This window comes from Oncorhynchus gorbuscha, linkage group LG01, assembly GCF_021184085.1.
Source record: "Oncorhynchus gorbuscha isolate QuinsamMale2020 ecotype Even-year linkage group LG01, OgorEven_v1.0, whole genome shotgun sequence".
Lineage (NCBI taxonomy): Eukaryota > Metazoa > Chordata > Actinopteri > Salmoniformes > Salmonidae > Oncorhynchus > Oncorhynchus gorbuscha.
Window position 1 is genome coordinate 19,689,936 of NC_060173.1, and position 7,911 is coordinate 19,697,846.

The window sequence follows — 7,911 nt, forward strand, 5'->3', positions numbered from 1 at the left end:
GCTCGGTCTAAGCGCAGCGACCATTAGAAAATTAGGCCCAAAATTAAGCCTGCCCCACAACGTCATTTGCTTTTGGGTGACAGTGAGAGAACCGTTAGGGTGAGAAGCACAATTCGACCTCAGGTATGTTCCTAAGGTCCTTCCGATCCGTGCAAGCCTAACGTTGACCGTGTGGCATTAACCCTTAATAGTTAAAAGAAGGTGTTTACTTCAAAGAGTTTGCATTGACTTCTCTCCCCATAGGAATACATTGCCTGCACCCCTAAATTCAACCTGAAGTCTATATGGGTTATGAATGCCGTATGAACCTGTCTTTAGTAACAGTCCATCAAGCCAGTATGAGGTCTACCTGTGTTGATTCTAAGCTTCCTGGCAGGCTTGTTTTCAAATTGTTGTGCGTTTTGTTGCCAACCTATTTTGCTACCTGACAACTTTACGGGTTTCACTTTTTAATTACCGTTCATATATTTATTTTTTCCTCGACTTTTTCACTCCGGACGCTTTATCTGGACACGATTCGTCAGGACCTCCAACAGCCGAAGCTAAGTAGTAACATTAACATGATGCCTTCTAATTGCAGCCGCTGTGCTCGCCTTACGGCGACGATAGCTGTACTGCAAGCCCAGCTTCAGACGCAATCGTTAGGCAAGGGTAATTTCAGTGTAGGAAAGGATGAAACAGCGTCTGTGCCACCAGTAAGTACAGATAGTAGTATAAATCCCTGGCACAGTCCCCCGCAGCCGGACAACTTTCTCACGGTTTCTGGAAGGAAATGCTGTAGGAACGCTCAACCGGTGTCGCTCATTCAGCAGACAGAAACTTTCAACCGGTTCTCCCCATTAAGCAGCGGGTCGGTGTCAGAGGCCGAGTCTTCTCTGGTCTCTACTCCTCCCGTTACGGGGTCTGAGACGCCGAAGCTTCCCACCATTAGCTCTGACAAATTGAAAACTCTAGTCATTGGCGACTCCATTACCCGCAGTATTAGACTTAAAGCGAATCATCCAGCGATCATACACTGTTTACCCGGGGCAGGGCTACCGACGTTAAGGCTAATCTGAAGATGGTGCTGGCTAAAGCTAAAACTGGCGAGTGTAGAGAGTATAGAGATATTGTTATCCACGTCGGCACCAACGATGTTAGGATGAAACAGTCAGAGATCACCAAGCGCAACATAGCTTCTGCGTGCATATCAGCTAGAAAGATGTGTCGGCATCGAGTAATTGTCTCTGGCCCCCTCCCAGTTAGGGGGAGTGATGAGCTCTACAGCAGAGTCTCACAACTCAATCGCTGGTTGAAAACTGTTTTCTGCCCCTCCCAAAAGATAGAATTTGTAGATAATTGGCCCTCTTTCTGGGACTCGCCCACAAACAGGACCAAGCCTGACCTGCTGAGGAGTGACGGACTCCATCCTAGCTGGAGGGGTGCTCTCATCTTATCTGCCAACATAGACAGGGCTCTAACTCCTCTAGCTCCACAATGAAATAGGGTGCAGGCCAGGCAGCAGGCTATTAGCCAGCCTGCCAGCATAGTGGAGTCTGCCACTAGCATAGTTAGTGTAGTCAGCTCAGCTATCACCATTGAGACCGTGTCTGTGCCTCGACCTGGGTTGGGCAAAACTAAACATGGCGGTGTTCGCCTTAGCAATCTCACTAGGATAAAGACCACCTCCATTCCTGTCATTACTGAAAGAGATCATGATACCTCACATCTCAAAATAGGGCTACTTAATGTTAGATCCCTTACTTCAAAGGCAATTATAGTCAATGAACTAATCACTGATCATAATCTTGATGTGATTGGCCTGACTGAAACATGGCTTAAGCCTGATGAATTTACTGTGTTAAATGAGGCCTCACCTCCTGGCTACACTAGTGACCATATCCCCGTGCATCCCGCAAAGGCGGAGGTGTTGCTAACATTTACGATAGCAAATTTCAATTTACAAAAAAAAAATGACGTTTTCGTCTTTTGAGCTTCTAGTCATGAAATCTATGCAGCCTACTCAATCACTTTTTATAGCTACTGTTTACAGGCCTCCTGGGCCATATACAGCGTTTCTCACTGAGTTCCCTGAATTCCTATCAGACCTTGTAGTCATTGCAGATAATATTCTAATCTTTGGTGACTTTAATATTCACATGGAAAAGTCCACAGACCCACTCCAAAAGGCTTTTGGAGCCATCATCGACTCAGTGGGTTTTGTCCAACATGTCTCTGGACCCACTCACTCTCACAGTCATACGCTGGACCTAGTTTTGTCCCATGGAATAAATGTTGTGGATCTTAATGTTTTTCCTCATAATCCTGGACTATCAGACCACCATTTTATTACGTTTGCAATTGCAACAAATAATCTGCTCAGACCCCAACCAAGGAACATCAAAAGTCGTGCTATAAATTCACAGACAACACAAAGATTCCTTGATGCCCTTCCAGACTCCCTCTGCCTACCCAAGGACGCCAGAGGACAAAAATCCGTTAACCACCTAACTGAGGATCTCAATTTAACCTTGCGCAATACCCTAGATGCAGTTGCACCCTAAAAACTAAAAAAATGTCTCATAAGAAACTAGCTCCATGGTACACAGAAAATACCCGAGCTCTGAAGCAAGCTTCAGAAAATTGGAACGGAAATGGCGCCACACCAAACTGGAAGTCTTCCGACTAGCTTGGAAGGATGGTACCGTGCAGTACCGAAGAGCCCTTACTGCTGCTCGATCGTCCTATTTTTCTAACTTAATTGAGGAAAATAAGAACAATCCGAAATTCCTTTTTGATACTGTGGCAAAGCTAACTAAAAAGCAGCATTCCCCAAGAGAGGATGACTTGCACTTTAGCAGTGATAAATTCATGAACTTCTTTGAGGAAAAGATTATGATTATTAGAAAGCAAATTACGGACTCCTCTTTAAACCTGCGTATTCCTCCAAACCTCAGTTGTCCTGAGTCTGCACAACTCTGCCAGGACCTAGGATCAAGAGAGACGCTCAAGTGTTTTAGTACTATATCTCTTGACACAATGATGAAAATAATCATGGCCTCTAAACCTTCAAGCTGTATACTGGACCCTATTCCAACTAAACTACTGAAAGAGCTGCTTCCTGTGCTTGGCCCTCCTATGTTGAACATAATAAACGGCTCTCTATCCACTGGATGTGTACCAAACTCACTAAAAGTGGCAGTAATAAAGCCTCTCTTGAAAAAGCCAAACCTTGACCCAGAAAATATAAAAAACTATCGGCCTATATCGAATCTTCCATTCCTCTCAAAGATTTTAGAGAAGGCTGTTGCGCAGCAACTCACTGCCTTCCTGAAGACAAACAATGTATACGAAATGCTTCAGTCTGGTTTTAGACCCCATCATAGCACTGAGACGGCACTTGTGAAGGTGGTAAATGACATTTTGATGGCATCGGACCGAGGCTCTGCATCTGTCCTCGTGCTCCTAGACCTTAGTGCTGCTTTTGATACCATCGATCACCACATTCTTTTGGAGAGATTGGAAACCCAAATTGGTCTACACGGACATGTTCTGGCCTGGTTTAGGTCTTATCTGTCGGAAAGATATCAGTTTGTCTCTGTGAATGGTTTGTCCTCTGACAAATCAACTGTACATTTCGGTGTTCCTCAAGGTTCTGTTTTAGGACCACTATTGTTTTCACTATATATTTTACCTCTTGGGGATGTTATTCGAAAACATAATGTAAACTTTCACTGCTATGCGGATGACACACAGCTGTACATTTCAATGAAACATGGTGAAGCACCAAAATTGCCCTCGCTAGAAGCATGTGTTTCAGACATAAGGAAGTGGATGGCTGCAAACTTTCTACTATTAAACTCGGACAAAACAGAGATGCTTGTTCTAGGTCCCAAGAAACAAAGAGATCTTCTGTTGAATCTGACAATTAATCTTAATGGTTGTACAGTCGTCTCAAATAAAACTGTGAAGGACCTCGGCGTTACTCTGGACCCTGATCTCTCTTTTGAAGAACATATCAAGACCATTTCGAGGACAGCTTTTTTCCATCTACGTAACATTGCAAAAATCAGAAACTTTCTGTCCAAAAATGATGCAGAAAAATTAATCCATGCTTTTGTCACTTCTAGGTTAGACTACTGCAATGCTCTATTTTCCGGCTACCCGGATAAAGCACTAAATAAACTTCAGTTAGTGCTAAATACGGCTGCTAGAATCCTGACTAGAACCAAAAAATTTGATCATATTACTCCAGTGCTAGCCTCTCTACACTGGCTTCCTGTCAAAGCAAGGGCTGATTTCAAGGTTTTACTGCTAACCTACAAAGCATTACATGGGCTTGCTCCTACCTACCTCTCTGATTTGGTCCTGCCGTACATACCTATACGTACGCTACGGTCACAAGACGCAGGCCTCCTAATTGTCCCTAGAATTTCTAAGCAAACAGCTGGAGGCAGGGCTTTCTCCTATAGAGCTCCATTTTTATGGAACGGTCTGCCTACCCATGTCAGAGACGCAAACTCGGTCTCAACCTTTAAGTCTTTACTGAAGACTCATCTCTTCAGTGGGTCATATGATTGAGTGTAGTCTGGCCCAGGAGTGGGAAGGTGAACGGAAAGGCTCTGGAGCAACGAACCGCCCTTGCTGTCTCTGCCTGGCCGGTTCCCCTTTTTCCACTGGGATTCTCTGCCTCTAACCCTGTTACGGGGCTGAGTCACTGGCTTGCTGGGGCTCTCTCGTGCCGTCCCTGGGGGGGGATGCGTCACCTGGGTGGGTTGATTCACTGTTGTGGTCGGCCTGTCTGGGTTCCCCCACCCCTTGGGTTGTACCGTGTCGGAGATCTTTGTGGGCTATACTCGGCCTTGTCTCAGGATGGTAAGTTGGTGGTTGAAGATTTCCCTCTAGTGGTGTGGGGGCTGTGCTTTGGCAAAGTGGGTGGGGTTATATCCTTCCTGTTTGGCCCTGTCCGGGGTGTCCTCGGATGGGGCCACAGTGTCTCCTGACCCCTCCTGTCTCAGCCTCCAGTATTTATGCTGCAGTAGTTTATGTGTCGGGGGGCTAGGGTCAGTTTGTTTATCTGGAGTACTTCTCCTGTCCTATTCGGTGTCCTGTGTAAATCTAAGTGTGCGTTCTCTAATTCTCTCCTTCTCTCTTTCTTTCTCTCTCTCGGAGGACCTGAGCCCTAGAACCATGCCCCAGGACTACCTGACATGATGACTCCTTGCTGTCCCCAGTCCACCTGGCCATGCTGCTGCTCCAGTTTCAACTGGCCTGGGCCCTAGGACCATGTCCCAGGACTACCTGACATGAGGACTCCTTGCTGTCCCCAGTCCACCTGGCCATGCTCCTGCTCCAGTTTCAACTGTTCTGCCTTACTATTATTCAACCATGCTGGTCATTTATGAACATTTGAACATCTTGGCCACGTTCTGTTATAATCTCCACCTGGCACAGCCAGAAGAGGACTGGCCACCCCACATATGCTCTCTCTAATTCTCTCTTTCTTTCTCTCTCTCGGAGGACCTGAGCCCTAGGACCGTGCCCCAGGACTACCTGACATGATGGCTCCTTGCTGTCCCCAGTCCATCTGACTGTGCTGCTGCTCCAGTTTCAACTGTTCTGCCTTATTATTATTTGACCATGCTGGTCATTTATGAACATTTGAACATCTTGGTCATGTTCTGTTATAATCTCTACCCGGCACAGCCAGAAGAGGACTGGCCACCCCACATAGCCCGGTTCCTCTCTAGGTTTCTTCCTAGGTTTTGGCCTTTCTAGGGAGTTTTTCCTAGCCACCGTGCTTTTACACCTGCATTGTTTGCTGTTTGGGGTTTTAGGCTGGGTTTCTGTACAGCACTTTGAGATATCAGCTGATGTACGAAGGGCTATATAAATAAATTTGATTTGATTTGATTTGATTTGGACCAACCGGAAGTGGTTAAAATCACCCTAAAAGTGTTTTTCCATTACCTGCCTGCAGTTTGGTTTGATAGACAGTGCATTCAACCCTGTGTAAATCAGTCAATTCTTAACGTAAGGACTTAAAACTCAGGATTCTGTAAAAGCATACCCCAGTGAGGATATGTGTTGCCTTCTAGCTTCCTGTGCCAACCGGAAGTGCCTTAATTGGTGTCTCAGGGTCTGTTTCAAGGGGTTACAAAAGTCAGATCTGTCCAAAACTTCATATGTGTGATTAGGCAACCCCTATGAACTGTAAATCAGTCATTTTTCCCATGAAATTTCAAAGGAAAACTAAATCACACAGACACACAACTTGGAAGGAGGGACGTATTGGGGTTTGTAGAGACAGACAGTGCCTCCAATAGTTAGCTTTGTTCGAGCTAAAAAAGAACCATCAGACCTAGAGTTCCGAAACTTTAGAATCCTGTTCTAGACCTCAGGTCGATAGTGCGTGGTGAGTTACGTTGCTCTAGACGGTTCTCGGACCGAGAAACAGCTTCGTACATTTGCAATGACTTCAATTTATTTTGACCATTACGAAATTGTAAAGTGACTGTTCCACTGGATGTCATAAGGTGAATGCACCAATTTGTAAGTCGCTCTGGATAAGAGCGTCTGCTAAATGACTTAAATGTAAATGTAATGTAAATGTAGAGCATCGCTTTATTAGTCATCTCAACTTGTTCAATTTCCACGTGACTTATTACTCTAGCCCTAAGACTCCTTTACAAGTAACAGTCACGGTCTGAAAACACTACCTGCCGCCCTAAAACGGAACATGCATTGGCCGGGAATTGAACCCAGGCCTCCCGTGTGGTAGGCGACAATTCTACCACTTAACCACCAATGCTTAGACAGACTACAAAAAGGAGTTCCCAGGCTCAAACAATGCGAGTAGAGTGGAGTGACTAAAAACAGAAGAACGCCATTGTCAGGGAACAAGGAATTTCTCAAACTCAGTTGTGCCCGATTTTCTGGTAAAACAGTACTCCTCAAACAGTAGTCAAGGTGCCACAAAACTGTAGGACCTGCCTTGTTGATAGTGTTGTTAAGAAGGTAGAGCATCGCTTTATTATAGACAGACTTCTCCCTGTCTTAGCTACTACTGCGTCAATATGTTTTGACCATGACAGTTTACAATCTAGGGTTACTCCAAGCAGTTTAGTCATCTCAGCTTGTTCAATTTCCACGTGACTTATTACAAGATTTAGTTGAGCTTTAGGGTTTAGTGAGTGTTTTGTTCCAAATACAATGCTTTCAGTCATTTCAGTCGCTGTAGTAGCTGACGTGTATGGTGTAGAGTCATCCGCATACACATGGCTTTACTCAAAGTCAGTGGCATGTCGTTAGTAAAAATGTACACAAGGTCCAAAAGGAATTTTGTTTCCGCTCTAGCCCTAAGACTCTTTTACAAGTGACAGTCGCTGGCGGGGTCTGAAAACACTACCTGCCGCCCTAAAACGGAAAATGCATTGGCCGGGAATCGAACCCGGGCCTCCCGCGTGGCAGGCGAGAATTCTACCACTGAACCACCAATGCTTAGATTGAGTACTAAAAGGAGTTCCCAGCCTCAAACAATGCGAGTAGAGTGGAGTGACTAAAAACAGAAGAACGCCATTGTCAGGGAACAAGGAATTTCTCAAACTCAGTTGTGCCCGATTTTCTGGTAAAACAGTACTCCTCAAACAGTAATCAAGGTGCCACAAAACTGTAGGACCTGCCTTGTTGATAGTGTTGTTAAGAAGGTAGAGCATCGCTTTATTATAGACAGACTTCTCCCTGTCTTAGCTACTACTGCGTCAATATGTTTTGACCATGACATTTTACAATCTAGGGTTACTCCAAGCAGTTTAGTCATCTCAACTTGTTCAATTTCCACGTGACTTATTACAAGATTTAGTTGAGCTTTAGGGTTTAGTGAGTGTTTTGTTCCAAATAAAATGCTTTCAGTCATTTCAGTCGCTGTAGTAA

The 7,911-nt window shown here is 45.0% G+C and overlaps 1 non-coding gene across 1 annotated transcript; it reads right to left on the reverse strand.

Annotated features, from left to right (window-relative positions):
- Positions 1-7,408: 7,408 nt before the first annotated feature.
- trnag-gcc lies at positions 7,409-7,479 on the reverse strand. The gene has a single exon. It is a non-coding gene; the product is annotated as a tRNA-Gly (tRNA).
- Positions 7,480-7,911: the final 432 nt, after the last annotated feature.